Raw genomic sequence first — 22,085 nt, 5'->3', positions numbered from 1 at the left:
TTGCTCGGCTTTTGAGCTTACCTGGGTCTGTTCACTTTGGACAAATAGGTTTTTCATAGATTTTTTTTAGGGAAAGTTTGTAATTTTAGCACCATTGCACAGAATTGCAAAAATAATTTCGGTCAAATGCTTCACCGTTTTTGGTAGCAAACAGGTACCCACGCCAGTGGTCAAGCCAGGGTTAATTTTTCATATAGGTTGGGATAAAGAGGGCATTGTTTTAGTAGCATTAAGCTGGTATTTACACATTAAATATGAATTGCATCCCTCAGCTTTAGTTGTCAGTTTGAGCTAACATTACATTTGGCTGATGCTTTTATCCAAAGCGACTTTTCTTGGGAACAACACGTTTAATTGCACCATCACAAATGCAAACCGAAAGGATCAAAAGGGAACGAGATACATTCTCAGTGGACTCGAATTTCAGAAGTTGCTTATAATAGCCGGAGGAGGGAAATCAGCATGAACAGTTTGAATAATAACTTAACGTATACCAGAGGACTTAGATGAGCCCTTGAAGGATTGAAGGTTTGCTCAGCGTGAGTCCCCTAAAGTTTGTTGCATGTGAGTCACGTTTCCGTTCGTTCTCCCTCGTCTGTTTTTTGGATGGACCGTATAGATCACATTGTCACATTGAGGCCAATGTGAGGTGTTGATGTTCTCTGCCATTGACTGTCCTTTCCACTATAATTAGCCGGCACTTGTTTTTCCAGGTCATTGATTTTGGCTGTTTTCCATTTGCAAGCCGATTGAGATTTCGTGGCTCAGGTTGTGTCTCTAGAGAGGGGCGGGTATGATCAGTTTGGGCATGAGGGCGAAGACCGGGACAGAGTCTGATGCTAGGTCCACTAAAAGCTTGAGACTGAATGATGTTGATCACCCCAAATATTGTGATTGTCTGCTAATATAGAAAATATTGTAAAAAAGTAGTATGTGCCTAGATTTAAAAGGACACTCCACTTTTTTTGAAAATATGCAAATTTTTCAGCTCCCCTAGAGTTAAACATTTGATTTTTACCATTTTGGAATCCATTCAGCTGATCCTCGGGTCTGGCGCTAGCACTTTTAGCATAGCTTAGCATAATTCGTTTAATCTGATTAGACCATTAGCATCGCGCTAAAAAATAACAAAAGAGTTTCGATATTTTTCCTATTTAAAACTTGACTCTTCTTTAGTTACATTGCCTACTAAGACCGATAGAAAATTAAAAGTTGCGATTTTCTAGGCCGATATGGCCTATAGAAACTCTCATTCTGGCGTAATAATCAAGGACTTTACTGTTGTAACATGGCTGCAGGAGGCTGCTGCGTAATATCAATACGCCTGCTGCAGCAATGTTACGGCAGCAAAGTAACAGCATTGTTCCTAGCCATATCTGCCTAGAAAATCGCACATTTTAAATTTTCTGTCGGTCTTAGACGATGTAACTAGAGTCAAGTTTTAAATAGGAAAAATATCGAAACTCTTTGGTTATTTTTTAGGCGTGATGCTAATGGTCTAATCAGATTTAATGGATTATGCTAAGCTATGCTAAAAGTGGTAGTGCCAGACCCGGAGATCGGCTGAATATATTCCAAAACGGTAAAAATCAAATGTCTAACTCTAGGGGAGCTGGAAAATGAGCATATTTTCCAAAAAGTGGAGTGTCCCTTTAACAAATAAAATTTTAGTTAAAATAACATAAAAATTTGAGTTTTTTTGAGTAAATTCAACTTATGATGGGCTAAAGGATTGTTGGATATCAGTAGCCCAATGGATACGAAGGTAGTGTGTGAATGCAAGTTGCTGGTTCAATCCAACTATACTGTGGGTATGAAGAAAAAAACTGTTGTCAAAATGCAAGTGCTTAGAGATTTTCTTTGAATATGCTGCATAAAAACATACGAAATTACAAGTTAAAAGGCATCTGCACTCCTCCTTGTGTACCTGCTTTTGGGACCGGGGTTTCTCAACCGAAACTGGGTCACGGATTGTTGGATAGAGTCGTGAGACCTCCAAAGTAATAAAGACAAATAACCCGATAAAGAAACTGGCTTGCAGTGCAATTGAAGTAAAGAAATAACCTCTTTTCAAATTGCCAAGGCTGAAGAAACAGCAATGTTTGCTTAAGGCATACCAATCAGAAAAGTCTAGAGGTTTTGTTAAAAAAACAAGTATACAAATAAAACGTTAATCTACATTGTTTATTAGTCTATTTGGCAAAAACAAGCTTTGAAACAAACAGGTGATACTGAAAAGAAGGCAAAACCAGAAAGAAATAATAATGAGTCACACCAAAGGCGAAGCATTACGTTCCTCCCTCTAGATTACTCGCGGGATTTAACTTCACGTCAAGCAATTACGCCACCCAATTTGCATCATTTGTCTTGCTCAGCACAAATTTGCGTCTATTCGCGTCTTTGCATTGACTAGTTCGTATATAATCTACTCATGCAAAATAGTTAAATTCGCTTCTGGTGTGTACGCCCCATTACAGTAAATAAGTAGATAAACTCAGATTTTGTTCCAGATGACTTTAGATGCTGAAACATTACTGATCAATGAACCGATTGACCTACAAAGCAAATGTAATAACTTGTTTTTCAATCATATTCCTAATGACCGTTTCAGCATGGACATAATTAAATGTATATTAAATACAATCTTGCTTTATAGGATTGCCACATATTTTTTTCTCCTGAGCTTTGTTAAACAAGCATTTTATTATAGCAGTAATACAAATAGATTTAAAGCCACAAGATTGACTCTATCAAAGCAAACAAAAGCAAGCGTTTGTAAAGCAGCCATCCCGTTTGCATAGTCATGATTTATACTATTTAAATACAGTGATTTTATTGACAGTCACAGTGCAATGTAAAGAAAGCTAATGATAGTGGATTAATACTGAGTCAGATTTAAAGTTTCATTTAGCATACAACGCTTTGTTGTTAACCTTCATTTCTAAATCTGGCATTTCAATAAACATCTTGGGTCCTCTTTCAAACAGTGACCACTTCTGTGCTTTTCTTGCGTCTTACAATGATGTTATTTTATTCACGTTTTTTTTTTCAACCCTGACAGTGGGCACAGAGTCTCTATGTCCATGTTTAAAATTAACCTCTTTATATATGTGTGAGTATGAAAATCAAATGTCTTCTTGTCAAGGTTGAGTGCATGAATGCACACAGATTATTCAGCATTTGAAAGTAGCAGCGCAGGAGCGTTGACGTCATTGTTGCGTGTAGGCGCATGTGGGTGTTGATGTAGAGTAAGAGAGAATTTCATTTCATCCCTGATGATTATCCTTGGAAACTAGAGCTTTTTTACTAGAGAATGAGAAACATCCGGGATCAGGGCGATTGAAGATGATGAGTCACAGATTCTTTTTTGAGAAATGTCTTAAAGGAACAGTTGACCCCAAAAGTTAAAATTATTTACTCACCCTCCTGCAAATCCAAAACTGACTGATATTCTTTTGTAGACTGCAAGAAATGTAATTACAGGTTTTAAACGATTTTGTGAATAATGAGTAGATGTTCAATTATATTTAATGGTTCTTGATCACAATGCTTGTTTCAGTCCTGTTTTTGGTGTGGTCTACAGATGCTTTTGCACCTACTATAGAGGTCCGGACTTCACGTGACCCATTCTGTTTAGGCCACCATACTGGCAGGCTAGAACAGCCGGGAGCGAATATGAAATGAATGGTGCCAGCATGAGTTTCATGGCAACAGAGTTCACTGCGCACTTTAATTAAAAAGATATATTTGTTCGGCAACCGAATTGATTTGGCGAATAAGCAACCAAATGGATTTGGCGATTAAATAACAAAAGCGTTTTGGCGATCGAGGCGTTTTGACGGCCAAGACGATTTGAAGCGGTTTGGCTGTCAACGCGGTTCGGCCATTTGGGGGACGAGGCGGTTTGGGGATGGGGGGGACAAGGCGGTTCGGAGATTCAGGAGAGGAAGCGGTTCGCCGGCCGAGGCAGTTTAAAATGGTTCAGCTGCCAAGGTGGTTTGGGGATGGGGCATTCGGGGGACGAGGCGATGCGGCCATTCGGGGGACGATGTGGTTCGGCCATTCGGGGGACGAGGCGGTTCGGCCATTCGGGAGACGAGGCGGTTCGGCCATTCGGGGGACGAGGCGGTTCGGCCATTCGGGGGACGAGGCGGTTCGGCCATTCGGGGGACGAGGCGGTTCGGCCATTCGGGGGACGAGGCGGTTCGGCCATTCGGGGGACGAGGCGGTTCGGCCATTCGGGGGACGAGGCGGTTCGGCCATTCGGGGGACGAGGCAGTTTTCCGGCCGAGGCGGTTTAAAGTGGTTCGTCTGCCAAGGTGGTTCCGCGATTCGGGGGACGAGGCGGTTCGGCCATCCGGGGGACGAGGCAGTTTGCCGGCCGAGGCGGTTTAAAGTGGTTCGGCTGCCAAGGTGGTTCGGCGATTCGGGGGACGGGGCAGTTTGCCGGCCGAGGCGGTTTAAAGTGGTTCGGCTGCCAAGGTGGTTTGGCGATTCGGGGGACGAGGTGGTTCGGCTATTCGGGGGACAAGGTGGTTCGGCGATTCGGGGGACGAGGCGGTTCGGGGGACAAGGCGGTTCGGGGGACGAGGCGGCTTGGCGATGCGGGGGACGAGGCTGTTCGGCCATTCAGGGGACGAGGCTGTTCGGCCATTCGCGGGACGAGGCTGTTCGGCCATTCGGGGGACGAGGCTGTTCGGCCATTCGGGGGACGAGGCGGTTCGGCCATTGGGGGAACGAGGCGGTTTGGCCATTGGGGGGACGAGGCGGTTCGGGGGACAAGGCGGTTCGGGGGACAAGGCGGTTCGGGGGACAAGGCGGTTCGGGCGACGAGGCGGCTTGGCGATGCGGGGGACGAGGCTGTTCGGCCATTCGGGGGACAAGACGGTTTGGCGATGCGGGGGATGAGGCGGTTCGGCAATTCGGAGCGATAATATGCATTTTCACGCAGAATAAATGATTTCGGCCGAACAAATGAAAAGACAGAATACATTTTACCAAGCAATAACATATTTGATGACGTTTTTTGAATAGCAACCAGTGTATAGTAAGAGGCGCGTATGATTTATAAATTTAGCAAACATGTTTACAGTGTGAAAGCAAGTAAGTGTCAGAGAAAGATAATACTTTTATGGATATTTTCGGCTAAATGAACTGTAAACAAAATTTAATTTTACTTATGTTTTATGTTTAATTAATTGGCTCTGCAAGAGCAACTATTTAAAATTTTGGCTAGTGAAGAGTTAATGTAACAAGTTGAAATTACTTACTTAATTTGATAAATTAAATGAACAAAAAACATTCAACATTTGTTGATATAACTTCAAATCATAAAATGTTTTCAGTTGCTCAACGTTGCATTCCTAGTCTCCTATGTGTGTGGTCGTAAGGACAGGACAGGTGCCTAGGGGTGTTTACAAAAGTACAGTCACTGGGCAAAACCATTTTCAGGAAAATTAGAGCGATTTAGCCACAAGAATGTTTACAAGGCAACAAAACCTCCGCAGTCTGGCAACGTTTGTGAGGTGAGCCTGTCCTCTTGCTGGCAATGACCTCATATGATGCTCACTGCATCCAGAAAGCGTTACGATCAGTGCCGCCATCATAAACAGTTGGGTTCAACTAGAACCAAAAGCCATTACATTGTCTAAAAGAACTTTTAATGGGTACATTAACCACACAAATTCGCTTTGTATGTCATCACACTATGCTAGTACCATCATTCAGGTCTTTTTAACATGTTAAGTTTACTTGATTATATAATCAAATCAAAATAAGGTAAACAGATTTGGTGTGTTGTCTGTATCCAGAGTAATAGTAAGATTAGTAAAATTCAGATTATGGGTCAGTCTGTCTGAGTTTGTGCATGCATGTCAATCAAAGAATGTGGAGCTAAATTTTAAAGCTAAAGTGTGAAATTGTAGTTGTCTGTATAACGCTGAGATTGGAGAAGTACTTTCACTTCAAACTTCATCTTTAGTGCATATGAAGTAAATCAAAATTGACAGGAAAATCCACAAAGGGCAAAGACAAGGCATTATTTTTACTACCCCAGACATGTAAATTTTCAAGTGGCAACTTCCAGTCGTTCTCAGCGTTTGCCAACTGCTGATATCGCTGAATTTCCTTTTCCTGTTTTTATTCCATTTAACTGATTTGTTTTGGCTTTACCACCATGCCTACATTTATAGAAATTGTGCATTTTATTGAAGTTATTCGTGACCCTGGTTCACCATCACCATGTGATGAGCTTAAATACTTGTATCACAGAAATATTTCTGAGATTAAGTTTAATCCTTTGTGAGGGATATGCTACAGTTATATTAGGACAGACTCTTTTTGATCCACATAAACACACAGAGACGGCCCGAATACATTCATCTGGTTTACCACAGATTGAAACAAAAGGGGGCAAAGGTGTGAGAATAAACCACATCCTCTTAGAGAAGATGTTTAGCACCACCCAGATGGTCCGGAGGCTTTCCTCCTCTCTTTCATCCATTTGTTTTTGGTTCTTTTGGTGAGTCATGATTGAAAATCACCCTGCAACATTTTCAACTGTAGAGAAGTTTTATTTGATGTCAGACCTTACAAGACAATCTATCAGAGATCTCTTTAATATTTCAATTCTTTCTCCTAGACATCAGTGAGATTATATGGAGAGCATCTCAGATATTAAACCATGAAAAAGACCCAGAAATCTCACAAACATGTCTTCATTGGAGTGTCAGAAACTATAGGCTCAGATGCCAAGTCAATGTTATTCAAGTTTTCAAAAATATTTCAAAAATCCAGAATATTTTACCTATACAAATAAAGAGTTTTGTTGCAAAACTAGATAAATCCGTTTTTTAATTGTTCAGAAATGTCATTTTTTGGTTGTGCATTACAATTAATATCAATGCAACTGCAGTTGGTTTGTTTTGATTTTAACCTTCATAACTTAAAAAATACAGCTAAGTAGCACCATAAAACAAAATAATAACATGATAACATAATAATAAACATGTTTTGACAAAAATGTTAAAAATGGATTTATCTCGTTTTGCAACGAAACTCTTCAAATATACATTAATCTTACAGATCCATACTCAGTGTATTTTTTCAATAGTCTCTTTGTTTTATTTATTTTTTTCTCATAAACAGAGTGGAATGAGAAAAAATTGCTTAAATTTACTTTTTTCCTACCAGACATTGAAAAACAAAGTCTGGAGTAAATGGGAACATTAATTTAAAAACTTTTACTTATCATTTAACACTTTTTGTAACAATGTAAAAAAATTAGTCCTAAAAAATCTCATTACCGCAACAGTCAGAAAACATCAACACTGACATATTTTCAAAATGACATGACAAACCTGAAAGAACATAATTTGGAGATTCTGCACATCCATTTAAAATCAAAGTATTATGCTTCTATTAATTAAATTAACATTTAATAAGCATCTGTTGCGGTAATGATAATCAAAATGTCGTGTAAGCATTCTGACAAGACAATATTTCAAATTAACTGTAAAAAAATGATCTTACCTGGTAGCCATCTTGAAGTAACTGGTCCATGTGCTTGGTCACTCAAAATCAAACTTTATTAAAATTCTGTATGTGTGCTTAAACTGTTCTCAAAAAGTGTTGCGGAGGATGAGAACATCAGGCATGGACACATCATTTTCTTAATTTTTCTTCATTATTATCATACATGAATATTCAGTAAATATTTTTTCTGTCATCTAAAGTAGTCTAGCAAAACATCCATTTATTTTTTTTCTTAATATTTTTGTGTTAATTTGATTAAATTACAACACAAGCATGTTCAAACACAGCCGGACACATTGCGGTAATGAGAATTTCAGCAGAAAATTAGATAAAATTTACAATTATAAATTCTTATGTTGAAATCACAGATTGTGCAAGGTAGAACACAGTATTGTGTTAATTCTGCTACTTTTTAATGTTACTATATTACACATTTTAAAGCTACAATCATTAGTGCCGTGGTGTTTCAATGGTTTCGTGAGAATCACCCGCGTAGTCCCATCTGTGATCCGTTCATCAGGAGTAAGGTAGGCATGTAAACGCGTGAATCGTAATATTTTCTCAGTTGGATGCAAAAAAACTTTTAAATGTCCATTAGGATAGTTTTGATACAATAATCTGGCAACCCTGGCTGTTCGCTTGTGCAAACCTTTGGTTCGGATTATATAGAATGTAAATGTAAACAAACGTTTTAATCAGATTGCAATGTTTAGGGTGCATGTAAACTGTACTGTCATAACCAGCAATCGGATTAAATTCAGTCAGCTGGACGAAATTTTGTGCATGTAGCACATAGCTACGTTTTACATGCAACCAAATAATCCGTTTGTAATCGTATTGATGGCTCAATCGTATTGAAAAGCCTTCATGTAAACACCTTAATCAATAGGATTGGCGTCGATCAGATGCAAATTTGGATCGTATTGATCCAATCTGTGATGTGATCAGTAGGATAACAGTATGCATGTAAACGAGTAAATCGTAGTATTTTCTCAATTGGATGTAAAAAATACCTTGTGCACATGGGCAAAACATTTGTGCGCAAGTTCATGTCTTATATTTACATTTATACAACAGTTCTTTCTGGTTCTCGAATCTGATTGGCTAAGAGCCATACGATATTGTGCTGATAACAGCACTGTAACCGTTTCATCTTCCGTATTATTCCGCCACCTAGTGAATGGAGGTCCTAAGCAGGCTCATCTCTGAATGGAAAAACACAGACGCGCTGTTTGAATCACGCTCCGTGTGTCTCATTAGTTGGCTCATAAATCAGTCTGTGAATCCCCAATCAGAAGTATTATTCCGTCAAAGATCAGCGCTCTTGGATGTTACGTTACAGTTAATGGGAGAAATGTCTTGTCACATCGTGTGGATGATTAACACTTGGAAAGAGGAATATAAACACTCGTTTTTTTTCTGGAGCTATATTTCTTATCAGAACGCGAAAACACCGTGGAACTGCAGGTAAGCACCGCAGCTTTTAAATGTGGACATTGATCATTTACTTTATCGTGACCTGACTATTAAAACATGTTATGAGATATCGCCACTGGTATATTTATAAGCAGCATGCAAAAACATATCTATGACACTTATAAAAAACAGTTTTATATAGTACTGACAAGAACAAAGTTTAATAATAATAATCGAGTGCTCGTATCACGTTAAGAATAAATGAGAACGCAATAGTAACGTTATACAAATAGTTTTATTAACTTTTACCTCGCGCCAAAACAATAACAACACAAAAGACACTAAATATGAATTTAAAAACAAGTAATAGTTTTATCATGACACCAAATACTGCTGATTTGATCTCATTTTGACGATCATAAACAAACAAGGCCAACATGAGAGCCGGGGTATCTCTTTCAGAAATGTAGCCCAGAGAGGGCGGTGGTCAGCGGGGCGAGTGAACACTGATGTCCGCTCATGCTTTGGTTCTCATTCGTACCGAATCTCACTAAGCAAACGTTCAAACAGGCGCTATCTTTACTAATCGACTGCAGATTTAAATATAATACATATACATTCTCGACTGAACTAATCTTAAAACTACACTTTGAGACCAAGAAACGGTAATATAAAGTAACGGCTTTTCTGTCCATTGAGTTGTTATGAGCTTCAAAGCAGCCGAAAGTTTTACCTGTCATTCTGGCCGCCCTCAAATCCGTGGCGGAAGAAGTAGTTCTCAAACAAAGAGGCTTTTAAAATAACTCCGTTGTTGTTTTCTAGTTTTCGTTTTTCAAACGTGTGCCGTCGAACTGTTGTATAAAAGCAATATCGCTCTCGGAGTCGTGTGATATAGCTCTATATCATCACGGCTGTGATTGCCTCCGGCACTCGGCCTGCGGCCTCGTGCCTCTGGCCTAATCACAGCCGTGATGATATAGAGCTATATCACACTCCTACTCGAGCGATATTGCTTAAATATCACATGATTCTCGTCACAGAAACATGCAATAGCAGGGCAATGGCACCATCACACGTTGTACACGCGCTGTCACACGCTGTACATTCTGCAGCGTTCATGTGTACTTTCATAACATTAGGCTACATCAAGCAATAAAATAGCTTTAGGCATTTTTGATTGTGTTTTCATAAGAACAACTTTCTCCAACCAATCTTTGACTTTATAAATTTATCCAGAGATAAAGCATGAACTGGATGAAAGATGCTGTGCACTGTGGGTGTTGCCAAGTCCTCTGCTTTTTTTATTTGGGGTACTGTTTTAAACTGTCTCTGTTGGGTTTTTTTCTGCGGGTAAAAGATGAAAATATTTCGTATTAACTTTGAGCTGTGACGGCGTTTACGCTGCTGTTACTTTAAATAAACGCATGTCAGGAATACCTAACGAGACGAGCTTTTATAATATCTGCGCACATAGCAAAAAAATAAGCTATGGGAACTCCGCGCTGCCAGCTGGCTTTCAGTGCACGCGGGCACATGCCTATCTCAGTGTAACACAGTAACTTATTATTTCATAACTTCTTAATATAAAAAGTTAAACATGTCCCGCTCTTTATTTACCGTTTCAACATACTGCCCAGACGCGATGCAATGTCGTGTCTGTCAGGCGTCTCGCAGCTCGTATTAAACTAAGATGTAAACACAGCTGTATTAAGCACCATATATGCCTGCATTGATTCTATTGTTGTATAAAAACTTACTGTAAAAATTCAAATACTTACGCTGCCGTCGCGTCATTCTGAGGTCGGAGAGCTCCAGGTTGTTTTCTTTTAAGATGATCATGCACAGATGTTGCGCTGCTGTGGTATGCCATTTCAGTTTTACACAGAATGTGTTTTATTTGGTCTCTGCTTAAAGTATTCCCACACTTTTGATCACGTTCTGGCTGTCTGGTATAACACTTGTATTATCCGGTCGGAGCTGAAGCCGCCTTCATTTGAAAACGTAAACAATGCGACGCATCGACGCATTTCCGGCAAATCGACGTAATTACGTAATCGACGTAATCGACTACGTTGACGCGTCGTTCCAGCCCTAGCTGTGAATAGTCATTATGATGCTTTTGGGCTAGTTTTAAATGTCCATAGGGATGGTTTTGATACGTGAAGCTGGCAACCCTCGCTGTGAGCTTGCGCAGACGCTCAGTTCAGATTATATAGAATGTGCGTGTAAACGAACATCTTAATCAGATTGCAATGTTTAGGGTGCATGTAAACTGTATTGTCGTAATGCTCAAACAAATTAAATTCAGTTGGATTAACAAAAGTTTGTGCATGTAAACATAGCCAAGACGTGATTTCATACTGTACATATTTATGAAACTATGCTTCAGCCCAGAGTGTTTAATTGACATTTGGCTTTCATTTTAGCCCTTTTGATCTTTGTTTAGGTTCAGTTGTTTGTATCAGCCGGTGTGTCGTCTATAGTTTGGTTATATCTGGCTAAGTGACTGAATTGTGGAAAGTTGTGATCAAAGCGTGTTGATTCACCCGTGCGGCTGCACAGTATTCAAAAGAAACATCATCTACAGTAAACCCAGATTATCCAGAAAACAAAAACACAGAAATGTCAAGTATCTATTTTGAATCCATTAAAGAGTAACTAAACCCTAAACCAACTTTTTTTAGTTAATGATCTGTTAGAATGATGCTTTATTAGTGCTGTTCATTAATTTTAGTACGTTTTTTGACATTTGGATATAAAGTGTTTCAGTACTACAATATATGGTGTAAAAACGTCTGAGTGCTGCCCTCTTCAGGTTGAACAGTGGCTACTACAGTTGAATTTTCTTATTGGATGTTGGGTCCAAAAAAGAACTCATGACGTAAGCAGGTTCAAGCTCACCACGCCCTTGTTAAGATCTCACCACACACTTGGTACGAGCTTAGTTCGTCCCCTCTATCCCAGTTGGGATCTGCCCACTTTTCTTGCATTTTTCAAATATTGCCAGTGGGTGGAGTCAGGCTCTGACCAGGGGTTTAGTTACGCTTTAAATGTGTTTATGTTTAATAAAAAAATATTTTAGCATATTCATAACTGTTATTAAAAATGATCAAATCTTTACTTGTTAATGCATTAAAAGAAAGAAAGAGAGGAATAAATAAATTTGTATGTGTTTGTTTGTTGACGTGCGCCTTGTTGAATTGTTTGCTATTTGTAATCAGACTTCTGTTTTAGGTGAAGAATAACCATGCGACAATAACCAGAAAAGTTTTGAATATAACAAATTAGAATATAGTATATGTGGGTTATTCTCACGAAAACTTGGTTTTAAAAATGTCAAGCATGAAAATGTAAAAATTGCTTAAATTTACTTTTTTTCCCACCAGACATTGAAAAACCAAGTCTGGAGTAAATGGGAACATTAATTTAAAAACTTTTACTTATCATTTAACACTTTTTGTAACATAATTTTAAAAATTAGTCCTAAAAAATCTCATTACCGCAACAGTCAGAAAACATCAACACTGACATATTATTTTCAAAATGACATGACAAACCTGAAAGAACATAATTTGGAGATTCTGCACATGCATTTAAAATCAAAGTATTATGCTTCTATTAATTAAATTAACATTTAATAAGCATCTGTTGCGGTAATGATAATCAAAATGTCGTGTAAGCATTCTGACAAGACAATATTTCAAATTAACTGTAAAAAAATGATCTTACCTGGTAGCCATCTTGAAGTAACTGGTCCATGTGCTTGGTCACTCAAAATCAAACTTTATTAAAATTTTGTATGTGTGCTTAAACTGTTCTCAAAAAGTGTTGCGGAGGATGAGAACATCAGGCATGGACACTAATTTTCCTAATTTTTCTTCATTATTATTATACATGAATATTCCGTAAATATTTTTTCTGTCATCTAAAGTAGTCTAGCAAAACATCCATTTATTTTTTTTCGTAATATTTTTGTGTTAATTTGATTAAATTACAACATAACGCATGTTCAAACACAGTCGGACACATTGCGGTAATGAGAATTTCAGCAGAAAATGAGATAAAATTTACAATTATAAATTCTTATGTTGAAATCACAGATTGTGCAAGGTAGAACACAGTATTGTGTTAATTCTGATGCTTTTTAATGTTACTATATTACACATTTTAAAGCTAAAATCATTAGTGCCGTGGTGTTTCAATGGTTTCGTGAGAATCACCCATGTCAACGTGATATCAACCCTTTTGCAACTGAATAGAAATGCTTGCAAAAGCACAGTTTACATTTCGCCAGTATAGACTCAGTATTTCCTGTATGGCTTATTTCATCCTTTTCCCAAATGAAGCGTGCTTTTAAATGTAATCATGAATGTCACAACAACAAAATGGGTGTTATGTTTTGGCCACCAACCACTTTGTGCACTTATTTGAACTTTTTCATGAGTAATTTGAGAGAGTTTTATGCTCTCAAATGTGGAAAAAATGTGAAACGGTAACTGCACCTTAAACGGGGAAATGAGCCATAGAGGAAGTTAAAGATATAAACATTTTAACAGGCTAGCGATGGAAAGTAAGCCTCTGGCCAGCAGACAGATCTTATAATGTTCTGTAAGTATATTTTTCAGTAATAGTTATTAGTGTCCAAACGTGTATGTGCTGCCCAAACTTGTTTTTGAATCACCAAGTGTCTCTTTTGTGCTTTTAAGAGCTCGTTCCCATAAACTAAAGAGTGATATAATCAGGTGATGATAAATTTCGCCCCAATGACGTAAATCAAATCCTAGGTAGATCAAAGGGAAAAGAAAATTAAATCTTTTTGGAAAAATTGCCATGATGATACGCAGACAGAGCTTAAAGCTTGCATCATATACCCTCCCAGATGTGGATGATTACTGTGTTGTGTGTCCCACTTATAAATCAGACGTTTTAAATTTTCATTTTACATTAGCTAAACTGTCTTCCTACATCTCAAAGTAAAATAACTTAAATAACTGAATCTGAAATGTGTTTTTGATGGGAAAGATTTTTTGTCATTTGACTTAATGCGGATGTGTCGGACTGTACCAGATTTCGTGTTTAGGGCCAGTATGTCTTTATGTGTAACCCTCTGACACTTAAACTCTACATATGAATTTTCTGAAACCATTAACCCAACTTATACAGTACAATACAGTACAATGTTTATTTATATAACACATTTAAAACAACCAGAGTCGACCAAAGTGCTGCACAGAAAATGCAAAACAAACAAGGCAATAAACAATAAAACAATAAAACACACGCTGTAAAAATAGATGAAGGGTCATTGCACAGCAAGTCAAAAAAATATTAAATGCCAATGAGGAAAAAAGTTTTAAGAGTAGACATATAAACAGAGAGTTGAGGAAGTCCTGATATGAATTGGGATTCACAGATCACCTGATTATGGAGAGATTTATAGACAAACAATACAATTTTAAAATCAATTCTATATTTGACTGGCAGCCAATGCAATGAAATTAAAACTGGTGTGATAGACTCATGTTTGCGCTCCCTATAAAGAAGCTGAGCCGCTGCATTTTTAACCAACTGTAGACGTGAAACGCATGACTGAGGAGCGCCGATATACAATGAGTTGCAGTAATCCAATCGTGAAGTTACAAAAGCATGCATAACCATTTCAAACTTCTTAAGAGACAAAAATGGCTTCACCTTATAAGTTATCTATAAACAAAGACTATTTTTATTTCTAGGCTGTTTTAACTGATTTATTTAAATCCAACTGTTGGGTTTGGCCATATTTTGTCCCTAGGAGGTTGATAAGTGGTATTTAAAGGGACAATCCACTTTAAAAAAAAATGCTTGTTTTCCAGCTCCTTTACAGTTAAACATTTGATTTTTTTACCGTTTTGGAATCCATTCAGCCGATCTCCTGGTCTGGCGGTGCCACTTTTATCATAGCTTAGTATAATTCATTGAATCTGATTAGACCATTAGCATCGCGCTCAAAAATGACCAAAGGCTTTGCTGCCGTAACATGGCTGCAGCAGCCGCAATGATATTACGCAGTGGCCGAAAATAGTCCCCTCTATTGAGAATTACCAAGGGGACTATTTTCAGGCGCTGCGTAATATTATTGCGCCTGTTGCAGTCATGGTACGGCAGCAAAGTCCTTCATTATTACGTCAGAATGAGAGTATAGTCCTAGCCATATCTGACTAGAAAATCGCAACTTTTAATTTTCTGTCGGTCTTAGTACATGATGTAACTACAGAAGAGTCAAGTTTTTAAATAGGATATCGAAACTCTTTGGTTATTATTGAGTGCGATGCTAATGGTCTAATCAGATTCAATGGATTAAGGTAAGCTTTGCTAAAAGTGGTACCGCCAGACCCAGAGATCGGCTGAATGGAAAATGAAGCTGGAAAGTGAGCCTATTTAAAAAAAAAAGTGGAGTGTCTCTTTAAGGGCTGGGCAATTCATCGAAACCGAACCGCAATTGCGATGTGAAAAGTTGCGATTAGCAAATCGCAAAGGGTGCGATATGAGAATTATGCGGGGAAGCTTTGTGACAGTTTAACCAATTGAGTGAGTGCGAGTATGGCCGTGCTGTCCCATGAGAGGCACGTCGACAAAAACGTCTCTTCTTTTAAACTCACGAGGGGATTCAACTTAAAACACACGCGTAGCCTGTGTCTCTCAATGCTTGAAACATATTCGTGCCTGTCTCCGCATCGCAAGACTGCACGCGCTCGCGTCTCCCAAAATGGATGATGTGTTTAAACTTGACGCACACGCGCAGCCAAACATTGCTTACAAGCCTGGCTTCTTATTTAAAACTAAAATTCCATTTAACTGGTTTGCTTATTTCACTTGAATGCTAATTTCATGACATTGAACGCATTTTCTACTCATTATAAAAATCCCAAATGTACTTAAAGAGCACCAATTATCCGATTCACGATTTTACATTTCCTTTGGTGTGTAAGTGTGTATAAGTACATGTTAACGATATGCAAAAGGTACAAAGTAAAACGATGACGCGAGCTATCTTCTCCAACATCAATCTCTTTTCTTGGACTACAACAAACACACAGATTGTAGTTTACTTCCACGATTGGTGGTGTAGACAAGACCGACATTATCATAATTCCTCCCGCTTCGGACTTAAGTTAACTCCTGCAACCGAATCTTTCAAACATGGTAGGAGCGTTACATTTTCGGCTGACGTCAGAGGTATTTAGGCCGATCACAACGTACAGATTAGCTGGCCAATCAGGGACACAGAGCTTTTTGAAATGAGCTACAAAAATGTCTGCTATTTGGAAAATAATGTTTTTTAACCATAAACCACCTGAACACATTGTATTATACCAAATACACAAAATAACGTTGTTTTTTAGCAATGAAATAGGTGCACTTTAAAATTTTGATAATTATGAAGTTGAGTATTCCAGTTATTTGTTTACAAAAAACAAACATGCATACAAATCTTTCCAGTAAAACTCAGTCACCCATTTATATAAGTTAAATATTTTAACTTTTTGTTAAAGTAGCAGCTAAAATGAACCCACTACTGTAAATACTGTTAGTCCAAGCTAAAGACCATATACATTTCATAAATTAAAGCAGTGTCAATTATATTCTTAATTTCTTTATTTTTGTTTTCTTATTTTCATAAAAAATATTTAAAAACCTCCAATAAGAATACAGTTAAACACCAGACCCATAAGCAGTATCAGTAAGATCTAACCATCTAGAAAGGCAGATGCATCTGCATCCGCTACAAAAGTCAACCGCAAATCGCAATCGCAATTTCTGGCAGAAAAATCGCAATTAGACATTTTTACTTTTAGCCCTAGGCAGTAGTGGCCTAGTGGTTAAACTGCCGGGCTTGTGACCTTTGCAACTTCTTGTCAACTTTGTAGCTTTTTGTATGTTACCAGTCATTGGAGTATTAGTAGACTGTCTACTCTATATATCTGCATTAAACTATAAGTAACTTTGCAAGTACATATCAACTTTTTCTACTAACCTTAACCGCTTCCTTAACTCTACTTATAAAAGTCTACCAATACTCAAGTTGACATGTGGTTGAAAAGTTCTAAAGTGAATATCAAAATAAAATGTAACCTGTTAAGGTCAAAAAAGGCAAAATGATTTGAGAACCTGAGAAACACTTTTCTTTATTACCATTGCAAGTCGTATGCTACATACAGTACATCTGTCTATAGTGGAAAAAGCTTTGTGTGTGGTTTATATTGACCCGTATATTTTTCTTTGTACAAATGACTGCATGTGAATTTGAGTGACTTCCTGTTTATAAGATGTGCTAAGAGAAGAGGGGAGTGAGGTTGGAAAAACTGTTTTACTGTGTTGAAAGTGACAAGCATACACTTTTTGAAAAATAAATGTTGGATTTTATGGTTCCATAAAGAACCTTTAAAGGTTCCAAAGAATGCATTGAAATAATATGTTAAATTATTCTTTGATATCTACATAGAAAGTATGTAAGGTTATTTAGTGCAAAAAATATTCAAAAATGTCCATTTACAACACTACGGTTTGCCTTGAAATGGTCTATTGTTACTTTATTTAAAAGGGTCATGAATAATAATGTTGAGCTCTGCTCTGATTGGCTGCTCACATAGCAGCTCCTTCAGTAGCTCTGTGTCTGTGTAAACAGACCTTATATGTTTGAGCCTGTATCAGACGAAAATAAAAATTTTGAGAAATAATAATTTGTATTGAGATTGTTAATGGGCTTTTCTGAGTGTTAAAGGATTAGTTTTTTAAATTTCTTTAAAAAAATCCAGATAATTTACTCACCACCATGTCATTCAAAATGTTGATGTCTTTTTTTTGTTCAGTCAAGAAGAAATTATGTTTTTTGAGGAAAACATTCCAGGATTTTTCTCATTTTAATGGACATTAATAGACCCCAACACTTAACAGTTTTAATGCAGTTTAAAATTGCAGTTTCAAAGGACTCTAAACGATCCCAAACGAGGCACAAGGGTCTTATCTAGCGAAACTATTGTAATTTTTGTCAAGAAAAATAAAATATGCACTTTTAAACCACAACTTCTCGTCTTCCTTCGGCAGTGTGACGCGCTGAGTGAGTTTTGTTTTTTTTTTCTCTTCTTTTTTTATGCTTGTATAAGTTTTTTGTGAGAATTATGAAAATTATATGGCATAAAAGATTTTAATAACAGAAAAACCTTATTAAAATATAAAAAACTCTACCGTGATACATATCGTTATGATATAAAATGAATCCTATCGTGATGGAAGAATTTGGTTAAATAGAGCTGAACGATGAAACGTTAAAAGATCGTGATATTGATTCGAAACCCCCCCCCCCCCAACCGATCTTAATCCAGCATTTCGACGATTCAGGTAATTATATTTTCAAGGAGGAAAGACGCAGTCTCATCAGTTCTCTCGACAACACACAATCACAGCGGCCGTGATGACGTCTTGACATCACATTTATTATTGCGCTAGCCAGATGTGCTCGTGCTCGCTCCACTGATACAGCGGATGCTTTCGCCGTGAAGTTAGACAGAAACAAAAATTAAAGAGAGTGAGTGAGGCAGAGCAATGTGCAGGTAAATCCGAAAAGAACCTTGACGTTGTTTTAGTACCAAAAAGAGGATCTTATTCCAGATCTTATCTCTTCCGAAGGGGTTAGCACAGGGGAAACATTGGCTGCGTCCAATAACCACACTTGCTGTCTTTGCACTTGACCACTTGACTACTTACATTACGTTTTCCTGTATTTGGCCCAAATGTTCTAGTGGGCGTGAAGATTAAGCATGCATCTAGCCAGCAAGAGCGTCAAAAAACGTTGATGCTCGAATGCATTCTCTGGAATCCTCTCAAGCGGAGGTTTCCGCCTTCCCATTGGTTGCCGCCGAACGTTTTCACCTTGGGATTGGTTGCAGCCGAACCGCATCATAGCTCATTACCATAATGTAATGTTTATCCATGTGGCAGCAATTTGCACCAAAACGTATTCGCAGAATCTTGCAGCTCTACTAGTAAATACAGTTTTTATTCTATAGAGACAGAGCGCAGTTATGCAAATTTGAAAACCACGCCCACCGGGGGGGAATTCAATCCAACCGTCTCCATTGACTTTGTATTGCGAGAAGCCGCCTCCTTGTCATTTCTGGCTTATAACAAAAAACTGAATAATGCCTAAAAGCTGCTGTGTGACAATATGTACAGCTAACAAGCCAAAGAACCCAGAAATAAGTTTTTGTAGGCTGTCGAGCCGTGGGGCCCAGCCTTTGGGGAGAGTGGAGTGGATCGCCGACTGCGTTTCCCCCTGGTGGACGCAGTTCTACTAGTGGAAGTGCTGTGAGGGGTTGCCTGTGTCCATTTTTGTGTCTTTAAACGCTCGTTTTTTGGGGTCGACAGCTTATAAAAACTTATTTACAGATTAAACTTAAAAACAGAATAATACCTAAAAGCTGCTGTGTGACAAGGTGTACATCTAACACGCAAAAAAAATAAATAAGTAATTTTTTATAAGCTGTCGACTTCAAGGGGCGAGCGTTTGGACACGGAAATGGAGGCAGGCAACTTTTCATGGTGCTCCTATTGGTGGGGCTGCGTCCAATAGGGGGAGGCGTGGTCGGCGATCCACTTTGTTCTCCTTGAAGACTGGGTTTTGCGGCTCGACAGCTTATGGGGACTTGTTTCTGTGTTCTTTGGCTTGGTGGCTGTGCGTGTTGTCCCAAATCAGCTTTTAGGCATTATTCAGTTTTTTGTTATAAGCCAGAAATGACAAGGAGGCGGCCTTTTGCAATACAAAGTCAATGTAGACTGTTGGATTGCTTTCCCCCCCGGTGGGCGTGGTTTTCAGGTTGTGACGCGCTGCGCTCTGTCTCTATGGCACCTTTAAGTCCACAGAACCTTTCTGTTGTACACGGTTCTACATAAAAACCCCTGTCATAAATGGTTCTTCAGAGAACCAAAAATCGTTCTCCGATGGCATTCTTTATTTTTATGATTGTATGATTTGTATTTTACAGTGGTATGTGGGAATATTTCACTAACTTCAGGAAATGAGCTTGCAATTTTGCTTTTTTCATCACTTGGTCATCAACATAGATATGCTTGTCACGTGGGAGATGTTTTTTAAACTCAACAGGAAATGTTTTTTTGCAACCCACTCACAAGTTATAACGTCTTGACAAACAAATGTTTTCTGTAGTTCAGAGTTGCACAGAGATGCCATTTTTCTTTAATGGCATATGACTCGTTTGGCTGTCGGTTCGATCAAAAGAAAGGCACTTAACCCACTGACTGAAAGAGTTCCCATATTTTTTTGATGATGTCAAAGAATGCACATCAAGTGAAACTACTTTTATTGAGTCAGAGGGTCTTCAATGCTTTAAAAAGGACATGTCATTGTTTGTGAATTTTTCAGAAGCGTTGTGTGTTTTCCCACAGAACATCACTGAGTGTATTATTCACAGTGTAACAGAGGAAGTAGCTGCCGCCTTGGGGCACGAGAAAACCACACGTTTATAGCGACACGCAGAAATGTGCGCACATGGCCAATGTGCTTGCAGCAATTGTGCATTGATGCACCCAGCGGCTTGGGTGCGTGTGAGAGACCTGACAAAAATGCTTTTGTAAATGCACAGGTACTGTATGTGAGGTATGCACACTTATTTAAAGTGCATGCATCTGTGTCACTTGGTACTGTAAAGCAGTCATGGGTTTGATCTTGGGATACACATACCAATAAAAAACGTGAATGCACGGTGAGCCTTTTTTAATAAAAACATCATAGAAATGCAAATAATATAGCAATATCAATCTAAGGCTCTGCTAGTTGCACCACAGTACAGTACCACGATTGTTTAATTATAATCTATTAATATTACTATTAGCCTAATAGGCTAAACAATTTACAAAAATATTTAGCTATGGCTGTGAGTCACTAATTGTTTGTTTATCACACAAGTATTATGGTTTGCTGGGTGGCTCTTCACACTTAGAGTATACTGTGATAGTACAGATGATTCATCACAATGCACATGTATTAAACAGCTGATATTTAACCTTAGCGTAGACGTCTGGATGGCATCCGCTCATTAGCAGGGACTTCAGTCTCTTTCATTAGCGTTGGGTAATTTGTGGCTGCGGGCAGAAGCGACTGCTGCGCGCTCTTTTCTCAAACATGTGCTCCCAGCGTCCCGCTTTCATCGAGTCATAAGGAAAAGCCCCAGACCGTGGCCTCGCTAATCTGTTTTGCCAGTTTAAATGCCATTAGCTCTGTTATCAGGGGCCAATGATCGTGGATCACGCTAGTGTTTGTAGTTATGTAGATAGCAGATGTTGCTTGTTGTGCCCGTTGTTATGCTCTGCTAAGATTCGTGTTTAAGGTCGTGTTTACACTTGTAGTTCAGATGACTTGGAAAAATATATTTTATAAAACGTCTCGTTCTGGTTCTTCATTCTGATTGGTTGAAACGCGTTCTAAGCCGTGATAAAATACCCCGGTAACCCCACGGTTCAGACGCCAATGTTGCTACTGATTTATGAAAATAAACACCACAGTCTTTAATCATTTTACAATTGCACAAATATCCAGATAAATGTCAATAAATATTGTTGAGTCATTTCGTCAATAAAGAGAAAACGTTCTTTGAGTTGTTTTTTTCTTAAATTGATATTTCTGCTATTATCCACTAGATGGCAATTTTACTCAACTAAAACACAGACGCATTCACTCGACACAACAGCGTTGTGGTGGATTTTAGCGTGACGTGTAAGTTTTGATGGCTCTGAATCTGATCTCTTACAAAAGTTCTTCACAAAAATGGAATTATTTCCACTTTTAGCTGAAAATTTGAGAGGTGATAACTGATAAGAGAACAAATGAAGGTAGGATGAAAAGTTTTTTTGTTTTTGTTGTTGTTTGAAAGCAGGTGGTCTGTTCTTTCATTTGATATTTTATGTTTATTTAAAGAAGATTTTTCTGTAACGGTTCTTGGTTCATTTCGAGTTGCACATGACTGAAAGTTAAAATAGTAGAGACATGCATTTAAAGGGCACCTATTGTCCGATTCACGATTTAACATTTTCTTTGGTGTGTAAGTGTGTATTAGTACATGTTAATGATATGCAAAAGGCAC

General features: G+C 38.3%; 1 protein-coding gene across 4 annotated transcripts in view; it reads left to right on the top strand.

The window, feature by feature from the left end:
- The window catches only part of mark3b (MAP/microtubule affinity-regulating kinase 3b), a 94,629-nt gene that overhangs the window by 15,352 nt on the left and 57,192 nt on the right, over positions 1 to 22,085 (top strand). The gene's annotated exons all lie outside the window — the stretch shown is intronic.

Source organism: Misgurnus anguillicaudatus, chromosome 18 (assembly GCF_027580225.2).
Source record: "Misgurnus anguillicaudatus chromosome 18, ASM2758022v2, whole genome shotgun sequence".
Classification (NCBI taxonomy): Eukaryota; Metazoa; Chordata; class Actinopteri; order Cypriniformes; family Cobitidae; genus Misgurnus; species Misgurnus anguillicaudatus.
Note: the sequence above shows the minus strand (reverse complement) of the source record. Positions and strands in the feature narration are given on the sequence as shown.